The sequence below is a fragment of the Rhinolophus hipposideros genome (genome assembly GCF_964194185.1).
Source record: "Rhinolophus hipposideros genome assembly, chromosome: 1".
Classification (NCBI taxonomy): Eukaryota; Metazoa; Chordata; class Mammalia; order Chiroptera; family Rhinolophidae; genus Rhinolophus; species Rhinolophus hipposideros.
In genome coordinates this window covers 89,267,054-89,291,023 of record NC_138047.1, presented here as the reverse complement: position 1 = coordinate 89,291,023, position 23,970 = coordinate 89,267,054, and the positions used below count along the sequence as shown (strand labels likewise).

The window sequence follows — 23,970 nt, the reverse complement described above, 5'->3', positions numbered from 1 at the left end:
GTGTATCTATGTGTGTCTAGAGACAGTATATATATATATATGTGTGTGTGTGTATATATATATATATATATATATATATATCCATATATATATATATATATATATTCAAAGTGAGAGAATTTTACAATAAATTACTGGGACCTGGAAAGCAGGTGGACAAGAGCAAATTATTCAGTGGAGCTGAAGATGCTGAATCTGAACTAGGAATGAGGCAAGTCAAAAAGTAAGCTGACTTACTCACACAACTTATAGGAAGCAGAAGAATACTACTGATATATATATCAGTACATATATATATGTATATATATCCATATATAGACATTTATGTGTTTACATGCACACTCATTTATTACAACGTGTCAATAAACCATTTTAATCTCAGTAGTATTTATCAACCCGGCATGTATCTTAGCTAACAATTTATCATATATATTGGTAGTGTTCATTGACTTTCAGGCATGTAACTTAAGCTTCTATTTGCCTGACAACTTTATTATTTTAGTAGCTCGTGCTGTAGGTCCATATGTGTGTGCGCGTTTGTGTGTTTATTTAATTGTACTTTTATGTTGGTTTATGTTGATTTATTTGCCATTTATGCTAAAATACTTTTCCTCCAAGTTGTCTTTTTTGGTTCATTGTTAAGGCAGTCTTTTGGAAATGTATTAGTTTACTATATGTGCATTCAATTTTATGTTATTATTTTCATAATTGTTTAGAAAGACTTTTGCAGGGTTGCTATTCAATTATTGTTTTGTGATATCACCTTTGTACTTTATTTTTTATAGATTTGCAATTTGTTTGAGTTTATTAAAAATCTGCATTGAATTCCAAATATTTAATAAAATGCATTTTTCTAATTTTTCTAAGAATCACAAATTATTTTAATTTAGAATATAAAACAAAATCTACTATTTAAACAATCTGGATATGAATTCACCTTTATGATTTCCTATGTTAAAATAAAGATACATACCTGTTTCATAAAATGACTCATGCTAACAGATTTAATTACCATCGATAACTGAGGGTATTTTTACATATGACTTATAGCATACATGGCATCCCATATTTTTGGTATCACTAGCTGGCTTTCAGAAGAGTAACTTAGGTGTAAATTTAGCTGATAATGATATTTTTTATATCATGACTTATTTTTTATATCATGTTATTTTTTATACATGTCCCATTGCAATCCCCCTTCGCCACAATTATATACACTATATATAACATACTATTTGGAACTCTAAACTGGAAAAAATAAATGATAGCCAACTCTTTTTATCTTATTTATAAGAGCTTATATAAGTTGTTGGCAAAATAATGAGCTCTTACTTTGGACTTTTGTTTTATTATATTTTAGAAAAATAATCACATAGAAAGAGCTGATTTGTTCATCCTGCATGCCCTGAATCTTTAGGCTATGGAAATCATTAATTCTACAACTAGGAGAATGCTTGATAATAAAGTATTTTATTCTCTTTCAGAGAAAAAAATATCCTAAGGCAAAAAATGTATACTTGACTCTTGAATAACATGATTTTGGACTGCATGTTTCCACATACAGATAGATTTTTTATCAATAAATACAAAAAATGTATTTTGTCTTCCTTATGATTTTCTTGATAACATTTACATTTTCCTAGCTTACTGTATTGTAAGAATACAGTATATAATACATATGACATACAAAATGTATGTTAGTCTCCTGCTTATGTTATCCTTATGGCTCTTAGTAGTTAAGATTTTGGGGAATCAAAATTCTGTTGACTGCAAGGTGGATCAGCAGTCCTCACACCCAAGTTGTTCAAGAATCATCTGTACTTCATTTGTAAAAGCTATTTATTTATAGAGGAATATAGAGCAACATGTGTATAAGAACTAATTATCCATTGCCTTAGCTTATATGTCTATATTGCTAAGAACTTAAAATGGAGTGCTATAAAGTGTATGTCCTAAAAACAGTGATTCTACCGTAAATTAATATTGTATTGTTTTTTTAAAACAATGGAAATGTTTTTTAAAAAATATTCCTAATCTAAACTTATTGACACTGCTAATTTTTTAAATGAAGGAGAAAATCATTATCATGTGAAATCTGGCTGAAATATTATTTAATATTTAATTGAAACCATAAAAATATTTATAACCACTAATTGTAAGGTAGAATGTGGAGACTACATTACTTTTATTCAATTAAAATACATGTATAAATGTAAGATGAATTGTGGACAAGCTATGGACATGCATCAGTTATAGTCAAAATATAAACTAACTTTATTTTATGAGATATTCATTCTAGTTTCAAAGGGATGATCAAGCGTGGTCTGAGTACATTAGAGAGAACATATACCCTGAAAAATTCATTATTCTTGAACTTTATTACCATATCTTTTTGTGCTTATTGTTTGAGTACTAGCTATATTTCTGAAGTGCAGCTTCTGGAAATTAAATCAACAGCCACATCTGTGTAGTCATAATATATGTCCATCGAAGGAAGAGATTCTTAGGAGATTAATGAAGCTTTAGAAATTAAGCACAAAAGTGTTCCTGTTGGTAGAAATGTACTCTTCCTAAATGAGAACTATGAATGGGTGAAGTAGTACATCACAGCAGATCAATAACCAGCATGATGTACTATCTCATGGCATACTTTCTCTTCTGAGTACAGCATACAACCGATCAATAGAAAAATAATTCCAAGCAATGAGGCACTGGTGAATAATTATATTTGAATTATTTTCATTGACATTTTTTTTCCTCTGGTATTTTAGTTCAGTTTAAACACAGAAAAGAGCAGCAAAATAAAATTTAATCTGGCAGTGGACAATTTGGAATATGCTTGACCTATTTCCAGTGAAAATACTAACGTGTCCATTACTTTGTTTAGGAAATTTCCTCTCTCTCACTCTTGATAATCTTTTTTTTCTTTTCGATTAGTACCAAATACAGACCCAGAACAACCCAATGGAATATACTTTCCCTTCAAATTCTACTTTGTTATGCAATAAGTATTTATTGATACCTGCCTTATGTGTCAGACTCATTGTGGGGTACTGTAAATACAGATATAAAGGACTGTTCTCAATTTGTGGACACTTTTGGATAGATATACCTCTGCCACGTGAAGCTTGTCTGCCTTTAGGTGTTAAGATCACCTTTGGAAAGGAAACAAAGTATAAGGTGCCATTAGAAGAAGGAATGACCATGGAATATCTTTCCATTTCTTTATGTCTTCTTCAATTTCCTTTAATAATATCTTATAGTTTTCAGGGTATAGGTCCTTCACAACCTTTGTTAAGTTGATCCTAGGCATTTTATTATTTTTATTAAATTGCAGAAGGAATTATTATTATCATTACTATTACTATTATTATTATTATTATTATTATTTCATTGATAGTATATAGAATTGCAATGGATTTTTGTACATTAATTTTGTATCTTTTTGGTGGAATCTTTAAGGTTTTATATGTAAAGAATTATGCCATCTGCAAAAAATGACAGTTTGATTTCTTCATCCGCAATTTGGATACTTTTTGTTTACTTCTCTTGTTTGATCGCTCTGGTGAGGACTTCCAATATTATGTTAAATAACAGTGGTGAGAGGGGTCATCCCTGTCTTATTCCAGATCTTAGAGGAAAACCTTTTAGTTTTTCACCATTAGGACGATATTGCCTGAGAGTTTGTCATATATTACTTTTATTATGTTGAGGTACATTCCTTCTATATCCCTTTTATTCCGTGTTTTAATCAGAAGTGGGTATTTTATTATGTCAAATGCTTTTTCTGCATCTGTTGATATGTTCATATGATTTTTATCCTTTATTTTGTTTATGTGGTGTATTGCACTAAAATATTGCTTCTGTTGAACCACACTTGCACCCCTAGAATGAACCACAATTGATTGTGATGTATAATCTTTTTAATGTATTGTTGTATTCAATTTGCTATTATAATATGTATAATTTTTGCATCTATTCATCAGAGATAATTCATCTTTTTTTTTTCCTTTCTTTCTTCCTTCCTTCTATCCTTCCTTCCTTCCTTCCTTTCTTCCTTCCTTCCTTCCTTCCTTCCTTCCTTTCTTTTTTCTTTTGTATTCTTTCTTCTGTGTGTGTGTGTGTGTGTGTGTGTGTGTGTGTGTGTGTGTGTGTGTGTGTATAATTATCCTTACCAGGTTTTGCTGTCAGAGTAATGTTAGACTCATAAAATGAGTTAGGAAGTATTGCCTCTTCTTTATTTTTTGGAAGAGTTTGAGAAGGACAGGTACTAAATCATCCTTGAATGTTTGGAAATATTTTCTGTGTTTATGGATTGAAAGATTCAACATAGATAAAATGTCATATCACCCAAAGCAATATACATGTTTAATGCAATCCCCATCAAAATCCCAATGGCATTTTTTAAAAGAAATAGAACAACAATAAAAAATCATTATATTTGTTTTTTCCATTATATATTCCATTATATTTGTTTTTTCCATTATATATTCGATTATATTATTATATTTGGAATATATATATATATGTATATATATATATATATATATATATATATATATATATATATATATCACATGTTTTTTTTCCATTATACATATTCCATTATATTTGTATGGAATTAGAAAAGACCAAGACAGCCAAAGCAATCCTGAGAAGAAGACAAAAAAAGCTGGAAGTATCTCACTCCCTGAATTCAAAATGTACTACAAAGCAACAATAATTAAAACAGCATGATGTTGTCAGGAAAAAAACAGACACACAGACCAATAAAACAGAATAATCCAGGAATATATACATACATACATACATACATACATACATACATATGTATATGTATATATGTATATATGTATAAAATATATATTATATATATTATATATAAAACACATAGACATATACAATATATGTCATATATAATATATATTATGCATACTATGTATTATATATAATATATAGTATATATATATAAAACATATATACAATAGATGTCATATATATATATGATTTTTGACAAAGGAGCAAAACACATACAATGCAAAAAAGAAAGCCTCTTCAACAAATGCTGCTTGGAAAATTGGAAAGCCACATGCAAAACCATGAAAGTAGACTGCTATCTATCAACGTATACCAAAATTAACTCAAAATGGATCAGAGACCTAAATATAAATATACCTGAAATAATAAATTGCATAAAAGAAAGTGTGAGTAGTTAACTTATGGATCTTGGGTTTAGAGAGGATTTTGTGAATTTGACCTCAAAGACAAGGGAAGTAAAAGCTAAAATAAATGAATGGGACTATGTCAAATGAAAAAAGCTTCTGCATAGCAAAAAAAACATCGATAAAATAAGGAGGCAACCAACTGAATAGGATAAGATATTTGCAATCAACACCTCCAATAAGGGGCTAATACCCAAAATATATAAAGCACTTATACAACTCAACAACAACAAAAAACAATCTAATTAAAGATGTGCAGAGGATCTGAAAAGACATTTCTACCAAGAAGACATAGAAACAGCTAACAGATATGTGAAAAAATGCTTGCCTTCTCTAGCTACTAGAGAAATGCAAATCAAAGCCACTATGAGGCTTTATCAACAAGGCAAGCTAGATCATCAACAAGACAAGCAATAAGAAGTGTTGGAGAGGCTGTAGAGAAAAAGGAACCCTTACACACTTGTGGTGGGAATGTAAATTGGTACATTCCATGTAAATGTATACTGGTACAGCTACTATGAAAAACAACATGGAATTTTCTTAAAAAATTAACAATAGAATTACCATATGACCCAGCAATTCCTCTTCCAGTTATCTACCCCAAAAATCTGAAAATATCCATAAAGATATATGTACCACTATGTTCATTGCAGCATTATTCACAGTGGCAAACATGAAAACAACAAAAGTGTCCTTCAAAAGATGATTAGATAAAGAAGATGTGGTACATAGATACAATGGAATATTGCTCAGCCATAATAAATGATGAAATACTGCCATTTGTGACAACAGGGATGGATCTTGAGATTATCATGCTAAGTGAAGTAAGTCAGGCAAATAAGTCGAGAACCATATGACTTCACTCATATATGGGATATAAAACTGAAAGTAACATACAAATAAGACCAACAAACAAGCTAAAACTCATAGGCACAGACAACAATTTAGTAGTTACCGGAGGGTTAGGGAGGTGGGGGTACAAGCAGGTAAAAGTGGTCAAAGATACATGGTGATGGAAGGAGAATTGACTTTGCACAAAATGCAAAGTATAGATGATGTATAATAGAATTGTACACTTGAAACCTATATAATTTTACTAACCAATGTGACCCCAATAAATTAAATTAAAAAAGAAAAGAAGGAAAGAATAAATAAATAAAAATTATAAACATAAAAAGAAGAATGTATGACAAGTTAGTACCAGATTTATCCCAGTAACAAAGGCAGTTAAAGGAGAAAGCAAGGGCAAACATACATGGGTGGAAGACAACTAGCTCTGGAACAGAAACTTCTTATGTGTGTGCTCACCAAAACTAAGGAACTACCTTCTTTATAAAGCTCAGATTGGAGTATAGGTCTTGCAATTCTCAGAGCCAGATACTAGCATATCTGTCACACATCAGTCCTTAAAAAAAAAAAAAAAAAAAAAAAAAAAAATCAGAACTTTACAAAAAAATTAGTTGTAATTGGAAACTTAGTGTTCTTAATTGTATTGGGTAATTGTCATACTATTCGCTGCCCAGCATCTACTTGCCACCCCCCTTACATGTGTGGAAATCTCCCCACTGTATGAATCATTTTGGGGAGCAGATTTTTATCTGTCATGATAGCTCTCTCAGCCAAGTCTCCATGTTCAGTGCAAGCCTATTGCCTGTCTCAGCCAATCTGATACATTCACTCATGTTTATACAATGGCTAGTGACACAAGAATAAGAATGGTAGAAAAGTCATTGCAGGTATAGCTGTGAAAGTGGTAGCAATATTCAGTTACCAAGGGTACGTGCAAACAGTGCTGTCAAGAACTCGCAGCATAGTGCAAGCTATGGTACGTGCTTTCCAGCAGTGGTAATGCTGGTTCTTACTAGATAGTCCTCACTAGGCTGATTTGTCCAGGGGGGTTACCTCACTAGCCATGTTGTACATCTGCTCAATTTCACAAGTCTGGTTCTCCACCACTCCTGGTGATTGTGCTAAGTCCCCTTAATACATCCCTTTACTCCTTAAAGCTCTCAGTGAAGATACTTACAACTAACAATCTGATGGATGCATGCACATCATGGTGTAACTGCTAGCACAAAGTGCTCAGAGCTTTTTGCACAATTTGATTAACTTGTAGCATAAATCACCCACTCAGAGGCTTATACAAATGCTTGATCCCTTCCAAAAGTCTTTATCTGGTTCCCTTCATACCAGTTATCAATTGTCACCACACATGATACATAAAGCCATCGTTATTTACTTCTTTTTCTCTGTTATATCACTGGAAAAGAGTCAAATAAACACTAGGGATTTGCACAGGTAAGAAAAGTGGATGAAAGCCATCGCATATAATAATGTCAATTGATTTTCCACCCAGCAGATCAGTATGCTTGGAGAACATGATGTATGAGTGCGAATCCTTAGAGATGAAGCTAGCAAAGAAGTAAGCAAGGATTAGATCACAAAGGGCAGTTTATAAGGCTGTGAGATTTGGATTTAATCCTGTAGACCAACACTTCCAAAAACTTATTTGACTATAAATCTTCTAGAACGGTAAAAACAAAAAAAAAAAAAACAAAAAAAAAGAGAATAATGTAGATCATTGAGTCTCAAGTCCAGTGATTCAGATTTAATTAAGATTATGCATAATATGCTAAATATGCTAAATAAGCATCTTGAGTAATTTGAAATAAGTAACCTACAAACACATTATAAGGAAATTTACTTAGGTTTTATGAAAATTCATGTATCCATTCATTCATTCAGTCATTCTACAAACATTTATTAAATTCCTCTATGGTTCTCGATATTAAGGATATGTCTGTGAATGTGTGAGACAGACACCAGCTGTCATGCAGGTTATACATGAGTATATTGGGTATAGTGGCACTAGAGGTGAGGATGAAAACAATAAACAACTTAAAAAGAAAAATGGATATACTTTATAGAAAAGTAAAGCAAATTAAAGATCAGTTAGGGTGTTTGGACTGCGTGTTTTATGGTTAATTAGAAAAGAGCTTCTTTGTATGCAGACATCTGAGAAGCTAAGAGGGTACCATAACATGCCCTAAAGAGCAGAAAGTACAAATGCCTGGAATTCACAACATGCTTGGTGAGTTTAAATACTGGGGGAGAAACTAATATGGCTGACAGGGTAGACACGTAAGAACTTCTGCTAACCAGGGACTAGATATAGTCAGCGCCCCTTGGGAATACTAGGGCACTTTTCTATTATTTCAAATAAGATGGGAAATTATCAAAAGACCTTGATCAGAGGGTAGACTGAACCCTCCTCTCATGCAATGAGATCACGGACACTTATGCCACATGATGCTCAATTTGGAGAATTTGGTTTGAAGATATGAATGAAACATGTTTTTTCATGGTATGGGAGAGAGGGAGAATTTATGAATACAGATGAAAGTAGGGGATAAATAAAATTGATGAGATCATGTGGAAATTTTCCTCTGTAAATTCCCTTTTCTCAGTAAAATAGAAATCAGCATTACTATTGAGTAATTTCTACCTGAGACTGTGTTGTAGAGGTGAGGAGAGAGGAAACAGTGTAAAATTCTCAGTGAGAGGAATGAATGAGTAAACAGACTAGGGACGTGTTGTGGACTTCTTGGGCAGCACTAAGGGTGAGCTTGTAAGTTGGCATCATGAATGTCAAATGGGACCAATTAGCACTTTTGTGATTTCTCCCCAGTAAACTTCAGCTTTACCTCTACAAGTGTAAAGTAGGCAAAGAACTATATTTAACCAGAGCAATTTCTCCACCCCCCCCCCAGGTGAAGTAAATGATGAAAGAAAGGTGCCAGGGGGTTAGAACATACATAAAACATACATTTTAATAATAAGCTATTGAATCTTTTAGGCTGAGTACATAAGAAAGTAAGGTCATCATGAAGCTGTGACAGAGAAATGAGATGGGATCCATATACTGTAGGTGCTGATGGGTAAAAAAACAAAAAATATGTAGGATTTACAATTCTTGGAACATTAAATTGGAAATATTTGAGGTGTTGGCTTAGGATCCTGTTGCTTGGACATTAAATTATAAAGAGATTCCAGTTACTATTGATTGAGATATAACCATGAAAATTGGTAGCTAGAATAGAGGACAAAATCAGAGGAGGAGTAGATTTTAAGACCGTGATCTGCCATAGTAGTTGAGAAATCATCTATGTGTGTAATGAAATCACCAATAATAATGATAGCAGTAATACTGGAGAGTGAGACACTGAACCAGAAACAAACAAACAAACAAAAATTCAAGGAAAGAGGTAGAGTGACACAAGTCTGTAGAGAGTAGCAATATGCTGGGATTCAGATTGCAAAGGGAATACCAGTATGTACAAAAGCAACATGGCCTCACATAATTTTAAATATTTAAGTTAATTTGAATTATAAAATATTATAAAATGTTCCTGCTTTTGAAAATGAAGGATTAAATGTCTTCTGTAACTAGTGAGTAGCACTCAAAAAACATTATTATTTGCAGGGTGGGTTTGGTAAGGAGAAGCGTAACAGTAGGAAACGAAAGGCTTCTAGGCTTTATGAAACTAGTTTTATATTAAATGATTTTCATATCCACGGCTTGGTTTTTTTTTTGAGGAAATTTATCACTGGTATTTCTCCAATGATTACTTTCAATATAGTTATAAAGCTAGAAAATTAATGAAGAGTGCAAGAAGAGAAGAAATGATGGAAGAATGGAGAAAGTGAAAAAAGAGTGATTTTAAAAAGTAAAGATTATTGAAGGAAAGCAGAAAATGAAGAATCTAGGGATGAAGAGGAGGAGGAAGGAAGACAGAAGGAAATGTAGCAAAGGTAGATGTCAAAATCCAGGAGAGTATGCACGAAACAGAAGGGATGTTTTGTATAGGTAGTTAGGCAAGAATGGAAGAAACAAAGAAAGAAGATGGGGGACTAATTCGTGCACAATAATTATGAGAAAAGATTCTCTGAGGTGGCATGATCTGCACTATGAGCAGTGAGAAGCAGAAGAAAAGGGAGTCACGGCATGTGTGTGATGCCCAGGATAGGCACAATGTGGGAAAGGATCACTTGATTTGACAGTTTTCCACAGATGGCATCACTGCACAGCTAGCACAGGGCAGATTAATTACCACTGTGTGTCCTGGGTTTTGGCACAATGACACTGGGCTAGGTTAGGGAATGGGAGACAATCGAGACTTGACTGTGAAAGATTTCTACATGTCAGGTTTTTCTAATTTTATGAAGTGGTTCATATAGTTGAAAGCTGAATGTTCTTTTTTGTGTCAATAAAGTTTAAACAGGACAAAACTAACAGAATCTGTGTGACAACAATTACTCTAAAACTGTGTCTTCTTTAGCTTATCTTCAAAATGTATATATTACCACAATCTGGCCTTGAAAATACAGTGTAATTCTTTTTTTTCACACTGGTTATGATACATGGCAAGAATTGGATAAAACAGTGTCACACTTATCTATGATTCTGTATTTTAAACAAATGTTAAATTGCTTTTTGATAATCGTCAGCGTATATACTTGTAAGGTGTATATGGGTGAGTCACAAAAATGGAAAGGGATGCATTGAATATTCATGCTAAATATTCAAGAAATAAAGGTCATGATTTTTAGCTAACTGATCCCTAAAGTGATTAAGATGAAAATAATTTAGAAAAAGAATGAATTGAACCACAGAAGAATCACTTAGGAACCATATGTCAACAAACGTTCTTGTTTGCAAACTCCAAATGACTGAGTGGGATTTGCCTAAGCCAAAAAGAAAATACTGGCAGTTCATAGAAAAAACAAGGCTCTCAAGAACCTGGCTTATAAAGAACAGGTGCTCGGATGCTTTTGGTGACCATTGCATCCCCTGGGCTAATCTATGATTTTTGTCACAGTTGTGCCTGTTGACAGTGTTGTGCCTCAAGCTACTGCTCCACAAGTGTCTTCACTTTCCTGCCTCAGGGCTCTCTCTGAAGCCTTGGGGCCTGCTCTGCCTGCAGTGGTAGCTGATGTTGGCAGGGAAGTTAAGGCCCAGGGGACAGCTCTCAACTGATGGAGAATAAGAACGTATGACATGTCCCAGCCTCAGACACACCAATATCTAAGGCGTTCTACATGCTTTCCTAGCACCTACTCTGATGTCTAATTCAGAGACCTAGGTTAAACATCTTTTACTGGCTTTTTCTTCTCCCTATTTTCGTCTCCCTACTTCTGCATCCCTGTTATATGCTCTTAAATTCTTGTTTCAGGGTTTGCTTTTGGAGAAACTCAAGTCAAGGTAACAGGAAATAAGAAATTGCTGGTAATTTCTCTACAAGTAACATGTTTTCTTCAGAGTATTATCACAGATTTAATCATTGGCAGCCTTGAAACACCATCTAATTTGTTCAAGGAACAACTGTCCTTTTGCTTTGGCTTGGGTCGTGAGTCTACTGATCAACTAGCAAGGGCTGTATTCGTTTTCTGTTGTTACCGTGACAATTACCATAAATGTAGTAGCTTAAAAGAAGAGAAAGTTATAATCTAATAGTTCTGGAGATCAGAAGTCTGAAATTAGTTTTACAGGGTTAAAATCAAAGGGTCAGTAAGGCTGCATTACTTCTATAGACTCCAAGAGCGAATCTGTTTCCTTTCAATTTCTAGCGCGATTTCTAGCCCTTAGAGGCCACCCGCCTTCTTTGGATCATGAACCCTCCCTCCATCTTCCCAGCACATGTCCCCAGCTCTGCTTCAATTATCGTATATCCTGTTCTGATTCAATCATCCTTTTTTTCTTATAAGATCCTGTTTGATTACCTTAGCTCAGTCTGATAATACAAGATGATTTTCCCATCACCAAGTTCTTAATGTAATCATTTCTGGAAGTTGACTTTGCCATACAAAGTATCATATTTATGGGTTCCAGGACTGCGGACAGGGACATCCTTGCAGGGGACATTGATTTGTCTATAAGCGTAGAGTGCCCTGACTAATGATTACAATAAATTTTATCCAATAAAGAGAAGATATGTACCTTGGAAAAAATGTGGGCTGCTGATAACTGAAAATTAATGAAGCAATGTTACAAATTACAAGAAACAAATGTCATTACCAAAATCCATCCACTATTATGTGTTTTATTGTTTCCCTAACTGTTCTTTGAAAATACTAAATAACACTCTACTGTGTATGAGTTATTAATATTATGCTAGAACCCAGATGAAGCTAACATCCCTACTCTCTAAATATTTTGCAGCCTATTGCACTCAGAAAAATAAATCAAGGGTCAAGTTGTGAAGAAATGCATCATTTTTGTCAAATAGTAAATTGAAGTTTTATTTGAGGATTTAAGTAGAAATCTCAGAGACCAAATACAACTTCCTTTAAGCAAACCCACACTTTTCAAATTTAACAAGCCATAAACACAACTCAGCAAACAACAAACGTACAGTAACACACACACACACACACACACACACACACACACACACTCACACACCTATACTTGAATATTTAGGAGTCCAGTTTGGACGTGGTCTGATAACTGTTGAGAAGTTTGCCCAGAAGGAAAAGCTATCATGACTGTGGAAGCAGCCTACTTTTGTAACATCTTATACTGTCTTTTCCCCTACTTTGCAAACCCTTACAATGGGATTTATCTATGGACTGAATGCTTGTTTTCTTCTAAAATTCATGTGTTGAAATTCTAATCTCCAATGTGATGGTATTTTTACCTTTGAGAGGTAATTAGGTCATGATGGTTCCACCCTAATGAAAGGGATCAGTGCCCTTATAACAGATATTCCAAAGAGCTCTCTTGATCTCTTTCTGCCATGTGAAGATGCATCAGCCTGCAACGCAAAAGAGTGCCCACACCAGAACATGACTATGTGGGAGCTCTGATCTTGGATTTCCAGTCTCCAGAACTGTGAGAAATAAATTGCTATTATTTATAAGCCACCTAGTCTCTGATATTTTATTGTAGCAGCTACAAGTCGGACAGTAGTTAATTAAACCTGCAACACAATTCTATTCAACCACTACCATAGTTCCCTACTCACCCCCACCCCACTGTCTGCCCCACCCTCACACCCACACTTTCAACTGAAAGGCCATTTTCAGTTCCTGCCTCCTTTCTCATTTTCTTGGTAAAGATCTTTTAATCTTTCAACAAACAAATCATAAATGGCTTATTGTTTGACTTTTTACCAGTCTCCTCTAAGGAAATAAGTATTCTATCTCCATGTAACCCTTGTGATAGAATTAATTACATGTATATGTTTATTGTGTAGTGTAATCCTTATTAAACATTATTTTTTTTTAAACTAGGGCTTTCTCTGAAATCAAGATCTAACACATTGCTGGCAAAATACGTAGTTGTAATAACGATTTTTAAAAATTGAACAGAAATTATTTGAAACTAGTTGAAACTAAAGATAAAATGTAGTCAGATTACAGAACATTTATGAATTGAACTTTTTATAAAGCAGCAAATAGTGAGCAGAATTACATTCCCAAATGATTAATCTGCAAGCGGTGTAAATAAAAAAAGAAAAATTGGAGTTAGAAGCAAGATTCTAATATAATCCAGGTAAGGAAAAGTAAGGGACAGCAGTACCACTATGTCTATGAGAATGAGATATTGCTAACTTTGAGAACATCTTTCCATTTAAACTTTTACCAAGTATAATTATTCTTGAAATTAGTTGCTTAGGTCAACTTGTTCAAAAAAATGTCTTATCCCAACATATGGAGGAAAAGAAAAATGTTCTCCAGATGCTAGTCTGCACATCAGCAACAAAAGAATCTATCTGCAGTTACTGTGTTTAATTATTCTTCATAGGACTCCAATTACATTTTCAAGTTGTTTAATTTAGTTTAGTTTTATGAATTTACTTTGTAGTTTTTTTTTTTTTTTCTGGGAGTTCTCTAGGCAGTCTCATGCAGTCTTTTACAGCTAATGAGCGATAACATATTCATTTGTTGTTATAGGCAACAAGACTGTTTTGTAACATACTGTTTAGTCCAGTGATATTATCACGCTTTGATTGATTCCACTAAGTCTTTATAATTGTTACCATGGTGATAGAAAAAATATTTTGATTGGCTAGGAAAGTATGTAGAACATAGTTTCTTTTCTATTTTGTTCTTTAGCCTAAAAGTAATAGAAATAATTCTTAAAACTTTTGTCATATTTCATTTTTAACACTTGAGTAAAGTAAATGAATTAGTTCTTAAACCAGTTTTGCAAAGAAGGTATTTCATGTGTTTAAAAAATTATGTTTCTTTTGTTTTTCCTTTTTTATAGCTTAATCAACTGGTAACTAAACTAATGCTAGGGAAGAAAACATATGCCTTGCCAATTTTTAAGGTTACAAACAATCCTTTTTCTAAAATAAGATGGATTATATTTTGAAATTTATAGAAAGTGTAACTGTATGTTTTAGCAAAGTTTTTTGATGCATATATATATTTCTAATAAGGATGGAAATTTTTTTCCTTGTCAGCTTAAATATTGCTCAAATTTCTCTCACATTAAATACCAACTAGTAAATATAGACGGAATAATAGAATTTGAAAAATCAGCATTACAAAAAACACACAGTAAAAGTTTGTTTAGTAAAGAATAATGAATTGATGCTAAACATTAAGCCAAAGATTGGTAAGCAGGCTATTTACATTCCTTCAAATTATCACCTCACCTCAAAGGGACAATGTATATTTTTATGACAACAATCAGGCAGACACCATTCTAATTAAGTGAAGAAACTTAACATCACCAATAATGAAACAATTTGACATCACATGCCTCAGGATGTGATATACTGAGAATAACACAAAATTACTTGTAAGGTATTTCTGTAAAAAAAAATAATAACTTGAATTTAATTATAAGGGAACAATCCAGCAAGCCAAATTGAGGACCGTTCTGTAAAACAAATGACCCAGAGCATAAGAAATATAGCAGTTATACGAACAAAATAAAACATAAATAGATCAGGCTGATAAACTGTTCTAAATTAAAGATACTCAAAATATATGTCATTGATTGGGTTCTATTTAGATAAAGAAAATAGTTTAAAAGACACTATTTGGCTAATTGGGAACTTAGAATATGGGCACTATATAAAATAATTGCATTGTTTCAACATTAAATTTATTAACTGTAGCCAGTTTAGTTAGAAATGAGTGTGGACTTAAATACAGAGGCCTTCTCTTGGTCTTGCAATTACTTCTAATTACTAACTTACCTCTCAGCTTCACTCCATTCCAATTTTCTACAAAGAGTTGTATAGATAATTGTACCCAATACTTCCCTTTCTTTCACTTTGCAACCCACCTAAGTTTAGTTCCTAATGCCACCAGTTCATGAAACTGCTCCGGCCATTCATCATGAATCCATTGGAATTATTGCAATATTTATTCTTTCTCTTTTCCACTTTTAACACTTTCCTCAAACGTCCTCTGTTCTTAATTTCTGAGATATCATTTTCTGTTCCCTTTCTGGCTCTCAGTTGTTCCTGTTTTGCTAATTTTTCTTCATTCACTTCACAAAAGTGAATATTTCCACGGTTTCTTGTCTTCATCACATGTTTCTTCCCACTTTACACATTTTTCATAGCTCATTTTCATTTAGCTCCAATATTTCTACTATCACTTTTGTAAAAATAACTCTCAATCTACATGGATAGGTACCTGAAATCTACCTTCAGATCTATACACCCAAATACCTACGAGCAGTCTCTACCTGGATATTCTAAGAGCCCCTCTAGTTTAATAAACCCAACACTGAGCTTGTTCTTTTATCTCCAAGGCTACTCACCTTCATGTATTTCTTACTTCTGTAAACACCCTTCCTTTTTACTCAAAGTTTTGGATCCATCACTATTCTGCTTTTTGTTTGTTTGTTTGTTTTTTAAATTTTTGTCACTACCAGATTGAGCATTGAGCATTGAGGACCTACCAGATTTCCCCAACTCACATTCCATTCACTTTGAATTAATATCTAAATCTTGCAATTATGGCTTTAGCATATCATAAAAACTCTGATCTCCTGGACATCACCATTGACTTTGGCTAAGTCCAAATAATTCACTACTACGTTTTTTGGACAAGGGTAGTAATTTCCTTGTGTCTAGACCCACTTGATCCTTTATAGTCACACGTCTGCCACCAGAGTGCTCTTTCTTCTATCTATCTATCTATCTATCTATCTATCTATCTATCTATCTATCTATCTATCTATCATCTGTATAATCTGTGTATGTTTAATTTCATTGCCCTCACCAATATTTTTTATTTGCCCACATAGTCTTCAGAACATTTTAAATTATTATGCATAACATATAACATGATTCTTTATCTTCCTTGTGAATACTAATGCATACTCATCTCCACTGGCTTCATTACTCTTCATAATTGAAAAACAATCATGTTTCCTTGAACAAACTATGCTTTCTCATGTCTCAAGCCTTTCCTTTTGTAGTTATTACTGCCTGGAAGATTTTACCTGAGTTTTCTTCTGGTAAAATATCCTTCAATGTTGAGATAAGATGCCACCTCATTGAAAAATCTGTCCTGGCTTCTTTAGGCATATTTCAGCACTACTTCAGACAGCCCTATGCCTTGTCTGTATATCTTTGCTTTCAGAAAATACAGTATTAGGATGTAATAGTCATTTTGCCTATCCGTCTTCTCAGCTGAGAACAATTTTATGTAAAAATAGCAAGTTTCTTCTTCGTCCTGGATTCCCAGAACTATTGTATCTTGCACTTGCTGGCAACCCTAGACAATTCATTAAAAAATAAATACATTAAGAGTTACTCTTCAACGTGGCCTAATTTTATAATTAGAAGACATTTAACGGAGTCTCTAAGTGATTTAATCAATCATAACAGTAGTAGTTACTGGCTAGTATGAAGAGATAGGTTTCTTCTGGAGATATATAATGAATTTAAGCTGACAGGGAATATGTAAGCAAATATGAGATGCACTGATGGTGTCACAGACATTTATATGAGCACAGAGGAATTTATTCAATATTGTTTTATCTTAATTTTTTCATTTCTTTAATCAAATATTATCAGTCTTGTTTTAGATATAGAATCAAAAGAAGAGAAAATATTTTCCAAAGTCATGCTTTAGCTTTAATCCTGTAGAATCACAATACAAATCAGTAGAAGTATGAAGATAAAACTTTCTATTTTAATGTGATGTTTCTAAACCTTGGTGTCTTCCAATCTTTTCTGTTAAAAACAAGTTATAAAGATTATATCAGTCAGTTTGACAGTCTACTTAATTTTTAAATTTCATGAATCGTGTTATTACAATAAAATTTGTTTTTTATGATGGTGGTAATTCATGCCCAATATAGAAATTTCCTTAAAACAGTTTACCCAAAAAGATCAACTGAAAGGTAACTTAACATTTTGTTACACTTTCTCATTTACAATTTTTTTATTTTTCAAGATTCTGTATTGAATGCATTGGCAAAGCAGAAGGGCTTTGTAATCAAAACCGGATTTTAATCTTGAATCCAGCTGCGTGACATTGGGTAAGCTATTTAGTCACTCTGTGACTTGTGTTTATCTCTAAAATGGTGATAATAATTATACATCATAGGTTTATTTTGAAGATTAAACAAAATTATGCATGTAAGGTGCTTAAGTCAGAGTTTAGAATTATGTCAGCAATCAATAAATGCTAGCAGTTTTTCAATACTTTAAAAAAATTTTTGTGGTCATGGTCTAAATATACTATTTCATACAGTGATTTACTCATTTTACATAACAACATAGAACTAGGCTTTTTCATGAGTCATGAGCATTTCCCAGAATTGTTAATACTTTAAAAGACATACATCTCATCAAAAATAAAACAAAAGACACTTTCTTAAAATACTCCCCACATACAGCCATTAAAATACAAGTTTTATATAAAAATATTTTTTATCTGTATAAAGACATATACAATCTATTTTTGAAAGTTGAGACGTTTTGGGATAAAAACTGAAAACACTCCAGGTGTAAACCTCGCTTCTTTGTAAATTAAAAATTCATATTGTTAGTTAAATGCTTGGAAAAATATCAAAACAAAACAAAAGAGCATATAGTAACTAGAATTACTCATAGTGAATGATTTATTTCATCTTTTAACCACCTACCTTGATTACAAAATTACTTTAGTATTTCATATTACAGAACACTGAGATGTATTGGTCTGTGATAGGCTTTCTGGACGACAAACATGTTTTTATTGGTTTATGGTTGGACTGAAGTGTACAATGTAATTAACCACAATTTTATTTGGCATTATGAAAATTCAATAAAATAGAAGTCTATTTTTAAAAAGGTGCAATTACAATTCATACAGATAATTAGATGTACTCATTTTCTTGTCATTGGCTGCCTGATTCTTGTTCTAGATCTTAGTATGTTTGCCTCAGGAAAGTATAAAGATAAACCTAGTTCTAGTCATTATATCTAATTTTGCATATCCAAGTAGTATATATGTTATTTGGTAATATATTTTGTGGCCGTGATCTTGCCCTTAAGTTCTGCTATTTAATACACGCTGGTTTGAAAAGAAGTTTCAGGTCACGGACTGTAAGAGTCTCTTTCTTGTCACCTGAAATTGCTTGTTTGTTTTTTGACGTTTTACTCCATCTAAACATACATACACCCCCCCACACACACAAATATGTGTGTAAGTATATTGTGTGTTCCAAACAGTGTGTAACATGTTCAGTGATATAAAGATGAATTCATAAAGCTTTTGGGTTGGTGAATACATGGAAGAGCTGGGAAAATCGCACCTTGGAGAGGGCATGGGAGGTCCACGGCCTTTCTCAATATTGTACTCTATGCATCTCTTCTGTCTGGCTGTTCCTGCGTTATGTCATTTTATAGAAAATCAGTAATCTACTAAGTACAATGTTTCTCTGAGTTCTGTGAGCTACTCTAGCAAGTTAATGAAACCCAAGGAGGGGGTTGTGGGATCCTTCAATCTATTATTACCTGTCACTAGAAGTACAGGTAACAACCTGGACTTCTCACTGGCATCTGAAAGAGTGTGTGGGGTAGGACTGAGCTCTTAACCTGTGGAAGGTGATGTTATCTTTAGGTAGAAAGTGTCAGAACTGTGTTGAATTATTGGATATCCAATTGGCGTCCTGAGAACTACTTGGTGTTTTATGGGAAGTCCCTCCTCCCCCCACATACATATATTGGGATTGATACATGAACCGAAAATAGTTGGTGTGAGAGAAGTGGGATTTGCTAGAAAGACCCTGGTTCAAGGAACCATGTGTTTTGGGAAGAGAAAGGATTAGAAGGTAAAGGAGGAGAAACCTTTGATTTCTGAATGACCACATGGTCATCCACGGCGTGGAACAGCCAGCTATGCTGGAAACTGTTGCTAAAGATGGATACTACTTCCAGAGAAGGGTTTCACTGGATGCATAAAAAATGCAAATTAATAAGAGAAAGGAAAAATAATCAGTCCCTTGGTTATTGTTATCTGTAATAGCTAAACTAAAAGTAAAAGAGAAAACTGGGTTGAAGCTTGATGCTAGACAAAGATCAGATTTCAGAATCTGAGCTTTGGCCATTAGCCGTAAAGCCATTCCCAAAGGAGAAAATCAAGGTAAGGGAAGGGCAAAAACAATAAACTATTGAAACAAGGGGGCATAATGTGAAGGAGTTCTTTCATTTTGGTAGATCAGTATTCTCAGCTTCCTGAAAACCTTTACCAAAATGAATTATGACAGTAACTTGTGTCAGAGCTGTGTTTTTGGTTTTGAGTGCCGCAGAGTAGAAGAATATGTTTGGGTTGATACAGAACCCACAGTTCACTACCTAGGTCATGGTAAATGCTGTAATTAAGGGGGTCTCTTTCACTTGTGCATTCTATACAAATTTATTGTTGCCAAACTGATAAAACAGTTTGGAAAGGCTTACCAAATTTGCTGTTTCAGGTTCCCCTCACAGCTTTTACATATGGTGATAAAAACTTTAGGTTAATTAATAAGAGAATGCAGAGTGGTCTAGTGGGAGGGTCAGGAGACTCTTTCCAACAAGATGGAAATTTGGGGTTATTAAGAAATAAGGCGAATAAAGGGAACATTGACAACAGCAAAACAGAGAGGGAACAGAAAGGGGAAGGTCACAGAACTCATCTCAGCAGGGTGGAAATCTTTAGATGGTTATAAAAAGTAGCATGAATAAAATGGACATGGATAAGGTTACAACAAAGTTTTAATACAGCACTACCAAAAGTTGGGTGGACCAAAGAGACTCCCAACAGCTTTCTCCACATTAAGGGGCTCCAAATAAGTCTGCTCTATTTATCCCAGTTTGGAAACATTTTAAAAGTCAGAAAGTGCGCTTTACTTGGGGAACCCTGACCGGCAATCTCTTGGGGCAATGGTAAGGCAGATTAATCAAGATTGATAACAGGCCCGGTCCCTCAGCTCAACCTCTTACTGAGGACCCAAAGCCTGTGGGAAAAATGGTCAGGTGATGGAGAAGAGAAGTCACCAGAATTCCTTTATACAGGAGCCTACGGACTTGGTACTGAAACCTATTGATGATGTTCTAATGGAGACTACAGTTAGAAATGTAAAGGTTGATGGAATTAAGGTAAACGTTTGTAGGAGAATTACTATGTTTGAACAGGTTTTATGTGAAGTAGTTGAGTTACTGGTCTCAAGTCCGTGTGCCCAATGCTTTGAAAGGCCAAAACTCAAAATGTCAGAGTTTGGAATAAGGGAAGGTTTATTGATTGAGAAGGCACCAACTGGGAAGATGGGAGACTTAGTGGTGACTCAAGTCTGTCTTAAGAAAGTATAGCGTTCAGGCTTCTTTTATGTCAAGAGAAGGGGAAACTGGAAAGGCAAGAGGAGACTGACCACGGTAGACATCTGAGTACCAGCATGGGTCCGATGAAAATTGTGCTTAGTCTGTTGATGCTAGTTGATGTGAGTTTGGTCATGAGGTTCTTCAAAACTTTGATAAAGAATACATACCTCCCTTATGTCCTCGGGAGAGGAAGTTTCTGGTAAGGAGCTATTTTTGTAAAACTCAAGCCCAAAGCAGAATTCCTCTAAGGAATTCATCTGTTACAGTTGCATTTATTTATTTATTTATTTATTTATTTATTTATTTATTTATTTTTATCTGATTGTATTATGGGGGTGGGCATTGTATCTGATTGGGGAATGTATCTGCTACCTAACATTTCAAGAAAAGAGAGCATGTAAATCCAGTCTTCAGGCAGTGGTAATTGGACATGATAAATGGGAATCAGTAAGATTGCTCATGCCTGCCCAGTGTGGAATAGAAGCTGGAGGGCTGATAGGAACAAATTCTCTGGGCAATAAACCAGAGCTTATGGCAAAACCTATGAACTCCTCCCAGCAATAACTACTGGGGCTTTGGACTAGAGAATTAGCATGTGAGAGGCAGTTGCTACCTTTTATTGAACATTATTAATTGAAGATACCCCTATGACTGAAGGACATAGACTGATCTTAAAAATCTTCAAACCCGCAATACCCATGATATCTTGGGTGATGTCAGAGAAACTAATGGGGCTGGCAGTGCCCAGAAGAGTTTCCCAATAAAATGGAAATAATTTATACAGGAAAATGCTGCCCAGAGAATGCAAGGAGGCAATGCTCAAAAGCAGGGACCTTTTTTTTTTTTACCCCAGGATTAACTGCCAAACTGCATGAGGAGCTGCTGGATTATATCCCTATAAACAACTCTTGACAGATGAAGAGCTGAAGAGCTACTTGGTTTATGGATTGCAGTTTCAAGGTGAATGGAAAACGTCCTGCTTGGAAGGCTACCCATCCGATAGAGGAAGGTAAAAGTACTCAACTTAGTAAGCTGAATTACATGTTATTTTCCTAGCAATGATAGAAGTGCTAAACAGTGATAAAGTCCTATGCGTAGGTTTTTTTGTAACTGATGAGCAGTAACCAAAGTCCTAGGCATATGGTCAGGCAGGAGGGCAATGGAAACCTGTCCTATTACAAGGATGCTCTTGTAGGCACAGCCCTAGGAAACTGTGAGAGGGTATTACAGTAAACAAAAAAAAAAAAAAAAAAAAAAAAAAAAAAAAAAAAAAAACATCAGTGCCCCATCAAAAGAACCTCCTTCCAGGTTTGGAAGGGGATTGGAATCAAGAAGCAGATATCCCCACATGCTCTCTTGAGGTGGCTACCTGGGTTCATGAAATAAGTGGACATTGAGTGTATGCAGCAATAAAGAGATGGGCTAAATCTAGATCTATTTCTCTTGCACCCACTGAGGCACAATTCCCAGTAAGAACTGTTCTGTTTGCCAGCAATAAAGACAGAAACTGAAGATGGAATGTGGCAGATTCTCTGGTGGGAAAGCCCAGCTTGCTGTCAGTCAGACTGATGCTGGTAGCCCTTGTGGGGGCAGGGATACAAATGAGTCTTGACAAGAATAGACACTGACTCGAGGTGGTGCTTTGCTCACCTGGTCATAGATGTAAATGCTCTGAGTACCCTAAATAAACACAGAAGATACTGACACAATTTGGACAGCTGAACATCATTTCTCCAGACATGGAACTTCTTGTACACCTGATAACGTCCAACAATGGGCAGAGAGATTATCTTCCTCAGGCTACTTACTACTTTATGGTAGAGAATTGGACCAGGCCCTTAAAACATTGGTCTAAAACGAGGAGATAAAAGTGTGAGGGGCTGGTTTACATACCTTCATAAACGTGTGCTCACTCTCAACATGAACAAGTTGGGCTAATAAAGGAGCGACCCCACTGGACAGATTTCCCTGTTATCTGCTGAATCTGGGGGTGGAGGGATGGGGAATATGCTGATACACCTTCCTCCCCACAGCACCACCACTTGCTTTATTTTCTCCCCTACTTGATACCGTGGTCACAGGATCAGAGCTGCAACCACAAGGGCTGGAAGCAGGGATGATTCCTAAGCAAGAAGCTGTAACTGTGTTTTTAACATTTATGTTACAGTGCCTGAGAACCTGGTGGGACAGGATGTGCCTTTATCCCATCTGCCATATTGGGATTAATTGTGATTTAAGCCAAATTACCTGGTGGTAACAATATCCCACTAATTGCACCTATGTAACCTTACTCTATGTGAACAGGAGTGCACTGAGGGGAGGGGACTTGCTAGGGTAGTATCGCTGCCTGCTCTCTAGATGGGCAAGTGGCCAAACCTACTGTCCCTTCCAGAGGTAGAAAAGTTTGGGTATAAATGGTGTGAACACAAACAAAGGAAACCTTATTTAAAACGGAGTTTGGAAGCCCTAAAGGGGGAGCTCTCACGAATGTAGCACTTGTTGCAGCCTGCCTAACCAGCAGGAGGAAGGACGATAAAAAATATTTTGACATTATTTCACATAGAGATTTTATCTCCCGCTTTAAGAGAAGGAAGAAAATTCCCTTCCTGCCCCAGCAACAACCCACTAACCACTGCTTGCAGCCAATGAAAAACCACCACAACCTTGAACTCTTGTCTTCTTCAAAAACTTTTGTTCAAAACAATCGTCGCCAATTTCCTCCTAAAACCTAATAAGAGCTAACCTTCCCTTTGTCTCTTTGGACTTGCATATGGTTTGCCATATCTTACTTGTTGAAAATTACACTGTTTTGCTGTTCCAGAATAAACTAATTTTGCTGGTAAGATAACTGGCTATTGTATTTTTTGTAGCTGACAATAGAGACAAGGAAAAAATAGCTGCTAATGGTTAGGTAATAAATAAATGGG

The 23,970-nt window shown here is 34.7% G+C and overlaps 1 long non-coding RNA gene across 1 annotated transcript in view; it reads left to right on the top strand.

Annotated features, from left to right (window-relative positions):
• The window catches only part of LOC308491798, a 156,594-nt gene that overhangs the window by 12,623 nt on the left and 120,001 nt on the right, over positions 1 to 23,970 (top strand). Inside the window, exons 2-3 of the long non-coding RNA XR_013992412.1 lie at positions 17,655 to 17,739; positions 21,897 to 22,052. This is a non-coding gene — a long non-coding RNA (uncharacterized lncRNA). The remainder of the gene's footprint in view (positions 1 to 17,654; positions 17,740 to 21,896; positions 22,053 to 23,970) is intronic.